A 6,164-nucleotide genomic window follows, 5' to 3' on the forward strand; every position below is an offset into this window, starting at 1 on the left:
GCTAAACATATTGCATCCCTTAAACTAAGCAAGGTTGTGTTTTTGTCCCATGAGTTCACTAGAATAAAGGGGGCCACAAATGCATTATAACGTGTATAGGCTCAACTAAACATTTGGTCTTCATGAAATCATCAGATATAATAATAGCATGATTCCTAATTGCTTTACCAAGTTTTTCTAAATTAGCCATAGCAATTTTAATGCAAAAATTCCAAAAGTTTTAAAATTTAACTAAAACAACCAACCCCCTACCCCTCACTTAATTTATGCAATGTCCCTATTGCATATTATGCATGATAAAGAACATAAAGTAAAGAGAGAATTAGAACAAACTCCCATGGGATAGTAGTGGCGAGGTTGATCTTCTTCATTTGACTTTAGACATGGGAACAGCTCATCCATGCCTTGGGTGTCATTCGTCTCGTGTGGCACGGCTCCAATTATGCAGGAAAAAGTCTCGGAAACGCTCGGAAAATGACCTTCAAAGAATACAACCAATGCCCGTATCAAATGTCATCAAATCATTAGCTTGATAGTAGAAGAATGAGCAACTCGTCGAGTAGATATGCAAACTCGCCGATTTGTAGTGTAATTGGCAGAAAAGTCGTGAATCTTGGACTCGTCGAGTCCATAAGGTGCACTCGGCGAGTAGACCGATGTGTGAAAAAAAATTATATTATGCTCTAGTCCGTTTCTGAGGTATGTGGGTAATATCAAAATGACACTTTCCCTCATTTTTCTTCAATAAATAATCACTCAATAATTCTTCTCTCAATCGGACTCATAACGTGATTCAAAACTTCGTTTTCTCTCTTGCCTAGACTCGATTCTTCTCTTGGTTAGCCTTGACTCTATACTCTCGCATGCATTCCTTACCCTCAACTGAAAAGATCAAAAACAAAAACAAAAGTGATAGGAAAGGAAAACCAATAAAAATCCTACATAATCCTACTTACTAAAAGTTCAAGCATCAAACAAAAACACACAAAAGCAAATAAAAATTGTCTTTATCCAAACCAAACAAATAAAAATAAAAAGATATTCAATCTTCATCTCCTTCTTCATCTTCTCCACCCCCACTTCCTCCGGCTCCACTTTGGTGTTGACTTATCCGCTCGTCCCAACTTTGCACATATGGGTACCCGGGCCCATCCATTGGTGTAATATTCATTTGATTAAACAAATGGACAAATGAACTATTATGATAGTTCATGCTCCTAGCGAGATCATCTTGGTACCTCCTTAGCTCCGCATTATACCAATCTATGGGTATCTCATTGTCAACCGGGATCACCGACGGTTCCTCTTGGACATTTTCTCTACGTGACCTCACCCGTCGACCCGGTTCCTTGGGTACCAAAACAACATCTTCATTTGGAATGCCAATGTGACCACCACCATAATCTTCTATGATCCGTTCCCTCCTATATAGCGTGAGACTAAAGGGGGTGTCGGTACCATCGTCAAAAAGTTCTCGGCTTCCCTTTCCAAAATGCCATATGACCTCGCCAAACGGGTCACAAACATGCCACCATTGATTTTTGAAGTAATCCTTTCCTTGACCGCCCCTTCACCCAAGTATTTCGCCAAGCAATAAGGGATGTTGCAGAATGCGTCTGGTGTAATAATACTCCATAGATAAAAAAAACATCAAGAGTTGGAACTTCATCAGGATCCTTTCGCATGTTTATGGAACAAGCGATAAGGCGATGAATCAATCGGTGGATGGGTGAGCGAATACTTCCTTCTTGAGCGGAAGATAGAATGTACACCCGATTAGCAATAGTGTTCCACCAAGTGGAAGCAACTACACCCTCGGGCAAATCTTTATGGCAATGAGCCAGAAAAGTACCAAATTCTTCAGTCATGACCATAGATTGGTCGTAGATATCCATCCTCCAGCTTAGTTCGGCAATGCTGCATTGTTGAACTTCCCCACCAAGGCAGAATGTGAGGGCATTGGGGTTGTAAATATCATCACCCCCTCGGAAAATAACAGTGGAGAAAAATTCCCAGCAAAGCTCTTGATAAACCAGCTCTTGGATACGGAAAAGCTGGTTCCACCCGTCACACATAATTGACACTCCATTTCGTTGAAAAGTCTTGATCATATATGGGTCCAATTCCTTTTCTAACCCCGCTTGTCCCATCCAACTCCAATCAATCTCATTGGGCACGTAAATCTCCTTTCGCTTCAGTGTTTCCAACTTTTGTTTAGCTCGGATCAATGATAATTTTGAAGTAATTTGCGAAAAATTCAACCACGGTATGTCCCCGTGACCGCTTCCACGTGAGCTCTAACCCCTCCTTGACATTTTCTGTAAAACCAAACCCAGAATACAACAAACAAAACACAGAAAAATTAAAAATGTAAAAATTTTGTGTCACTGCAACATGGACTCGTCGAGTCCACGAACGGACTCGGCGAGTAGTATGAACAGTGTGTCGCGAGTCGCAGTTCTGATTTGGATCAAATCATCCATCAAAAATCCAAATTCGTTCCAGGGGTTTTTTTCAGGGATGTCTATCAAGCATTAATTCATAAGAAATTTTAACTATAACACCCTAATTCATTCAAAATCGAAACCCTAGAAATCCAAGTCAAGTTCAAAATCGGGATTTCCACAAATTATGATCATTATTCTACCAAAGATTGGAACTTTAACAAGATTAGAAGTAAAAGATGTTACCATTTGATGGGATTTGGAAGAAATCACAAGAAATTGAAGTTGGATTCTTGAGAGAAGTTTTGCTCGTCGAGCGGCTGGTGGCTGGTAAATGAAAGTGTTTTACTTTTAGGGTTAAAACCCTAATTTACAGAATGTAAAAAATAAATTTTTTTTCTGGTTAATATGTGGACTCGCCGAGTAGGGATACCTACTCGTCGAGTAGATGCGCGATTTTGCAGAAATTTCGTGATTTCTCAAGTGGACTCGCCGAGTAAGGGTATCTACTCGTCGAGGTTTTGAATCTGTTTAAAAATGTTGAAAATTTTTGTTTTCTTTAAATTTATGCCACCATACCCAACACTTGAGCTTTGCTTGCCCTCAAACAATCATTTTAAACAAAGAAGAAGATTGAGATAGACAAATCCTAAAAAAACAATAAAACGAAAAATAAAATGAAAACGAAAGGTAAAAAGAAAGCAAACTCTAGCATCGGGTTGCCTCCCGTAAGCACTTCTTTTTTAGGAGTCTTTAGCTGGACTCCTACCCGCTCTACGTTTCAGCGGCTTCCTCCATCGGGAATTCCTGCTTAATCCTTTATGATTTATACTTTGTTTTGTAAGCATGGATTTTTCTCTTATACGCCTTCTTCAACTCCTCCTTTCTCCTTTTGATATCATTTCCTTCAGATTTACGCTTTAGCCCTTTACCACATTTCTTCTTCCTTTCTTCCACCGTGTGCCCCATCGTGTCCATTCCTCCTTTATCTACCTCGATCGCCTTTTCAGTCATCATTTCAGCATCACTCGGGGTGACGGATTCTACCTCACTTTCTTCATATGCTTGAGAATCCGGTGGTTTAAAAGTAAAAAATTCAAAGGAGGTAGAAACTGAAGCGCGAGGTTTTGTTCTTGTGGTTAGCTTATCCCCTTTTTCTTCTTTGATTATTTGTGTGCAATCTAATGGAAGAGTTATGCTCCTTATTTTTCAAAGCTGTAACGCCCTTTTCATCTTCCAACCATTCCTTATTATCAACTTGAATTGCTTCCTCATATTTCAAATTCTTTTCATTAAAATTCGAATTTTTTTCTTCAAAGTCACTTAGATCTTCATTGTCTTCATTTCCTTCAAGTAGCTTCTCTAATTCTCTTAAGTCTCTTTGAGCATCAAACTCTTCATCTAAAGAGGATGTGGATTGCTTTGAATTATTTTCTTCCCAAAGTGTGAACTCTTTTTCTAGCAATTCATCACCCAATTCTATTGAGGAAGTCTTATCTTCAATTGATTTTTCATGCTCCTTTTCTTGATTAGTGAAAAAGTAACTGAATCATCCCCAACCCTAAGTGTAAGTGTCGATTCGCGCATATCGACTATGGCACATGTGGTATTCAAGAATGGTCTTCCAAGGATGATTGGAACCTTGGGTGGGGTCTTCTTCCATGTCCACAACTACGAAGTCAGCACGGAACACCAACTTATCCACCTTGATTAGAAGATCTTCACAATCTCCTTTTGGACGGATCATCGTTTTATCAGCTAGATGGATTGTCATGTGAATAGGTTTAAGTTCTGTAAGGTTCAACTTTTTGAAGAAAGAGTAGGGCATAATATTTATACTAGCCCACGAATCAGCTAACGCATAAGTGGTAACCAAGTTTCCAAACTGGCAGGGTACAGTGATGCTTCCTGGATCGCCCATCTTTTTTGGTAATTCATTCAAAACTATTTCTGATGCCTCTGCCATGTTCTTTCTATTTGTGAGGAGTTCCTTAAGTAAGCTTGCATATTTTGGCGTTTGAAGGATTGTTTCAATAAACGGGATGTTCACTTTAAGTGCCCTAAGATGCTCTATGATCTTTTTAAACTCTTGAATCTACTTGTTCTGAATGGCTCGGCTTGGAAATGGCAAAGGAGGCTGGTAAGGTTTTAAAAGAAAGCCGTTTTTGTCATCAGACCTTGGACTCGTCGAGTACCTGTCTGGGACTCGGCGAGTTGATGTCGCAGTATGTGATTCGCGACTCTTTTCTTCTTTCCGGATTGGACTTAAAGGAGTGAAAATTTTCTCAGAATTTGTTGTTATTACATTTACATGAGCCACCCTTGGATTCTTTTCGATATTACTTGGAAGTTCACCCGGTTGTCTATCGTTCACTTGTTGTGCAACTTGTCCTAGCTGCTTCTCAATTTTGAGAATGGAAGCTTGCTGATTTCTGAGTAGAGCTTGTTGATCTTTCATCATAATTTGGTGCTCCCTCAACATGTTTTGTTGATCTTTTATTACAGCATCAATATCGTTATGCCTTTTCTCGGATGCGACTACGAATCTTGTAAACATATCTTCCAAATCTGATTTCTTTTCTTGCACCGGCTCCTCCTTTTGATAAAAGCCTCTTGCTTTTTGCCTATACTTTTCCTCCTTCGCCTTCTTGTACTCATCATAAGGTAGCCATTCTTTCTTGGGTTTTCACCAATCATCATCGTATCTATCACCGCTTGAATAGCACACTTGAGCTTTCTGATTCTCGTTCTCATCAAGATCGCAATCTTTAGTAAGGTGAGGCCCTCTACAGTTGTTACATCCCACTCTAATGGAATGGATAGATTGGTCCATCTTAGTCATTCTTCGATCCATGCTCTCCAATTTTTCCATCACTGCGGCCATGTCATCAGAAATAGAGTTCACCACCCCCCGAGTTGAGTCATTCCTTGGGTTATGATATTCTCTAGAGTGATTAGAAATTCTTCAATGAGCCCCTTAGCTTCCGCCATATTTTTCTTTGTTAATGGGCCTTGAGAGTCAAGGAGTTGTCTAGTAGTAACATTTACTCCATCATAGAAAATGAAGACTTCTTGTTGAACGTTCAAGTCATTATGGGGGCAATTCCTCAACAAGCCTTTATATCTCTCCCACGCCTCATATAGTGACTCGCTCGGTTGTTGCTCAAAGTTGGCAATGACTTTCTTCAATTTTCTATTTTTGAAGGAGGGCAAAATTGGTCAATGAATTCTTCACGCATTTTTGCCCAAGTGGTGATGGATCCTGGGGGAAGTGATTTCAGCCAATATTTCGCAGCCCCCTTACATGTGACCGGTAGCATACGAAGCAAAACAATCTCGCGAGGAACGTTCGGGATGTTGAAATAGTCGTCTATGTCGTTGACCTCGATGATGTGCTTGTATGCGTCTTCGTGATCTTTCCCGTAGAATGGGATGCCCTTGAGTTGAGCGAGAATGTGGCCTTTTAGCTCGAAGGTAGTAGTTGCTGGAATTGCGGGTTGCACTAGTCCTGACCCGGTGTCATCACACATCCTTTTCTTGTATTCACCCATAGTGAGATCCGTAATGTTAGCCATGGTGTTATCAGGTTCGCCTTCTAAGTCGCTTTCTTCTTCGGTTTCTGTTTCGTACTCGGTGTCTTCTTTCTTAGGGTCTTCGTCCGTCAATGAGGTGCTGGATTCTCCAACTTTCTTGCCCTTTTTCTTGCTAAAAACCGATTTG

At 40.2% G+C, this 6,164-nt stretch overlaps 1 non-coding gene across 1 annotated transcript; it reads left to right on the top strand.

The window, feature by feature from the left end:
• The first annotated feature begins 5,529 nt into the window (after positions 1 to 5,529).
• LOC145110444 (small nucleolar RNA R71) lies at positions 5,530 to 5,636 on the top strand. The gene has a single exon (XR_013709820.1). It is a non-coding gene; the product is annotated as a small nucleolar RNA R71 (small nucleolar RNA).
• Positions 5,637 to 6,164: the final 528 nt, after the last annotated feature.

The sequence above is a fragment of the Lactuca virosa genome, chromosome 4, assembly GCF_052849685.1.
Source record: "Lactuca virosa cultivar CGN04683 chromosome 4, Lactuca_virosa_CGN04683_v6, whole genome shotgun sequence".
Taxonomy (NCBI): Eukaryota; Viridiplantae; Streptophyta; class Magnoliopsida; order Asterales; family Asteraceae; genus Lactuca; species Lactuca virosa.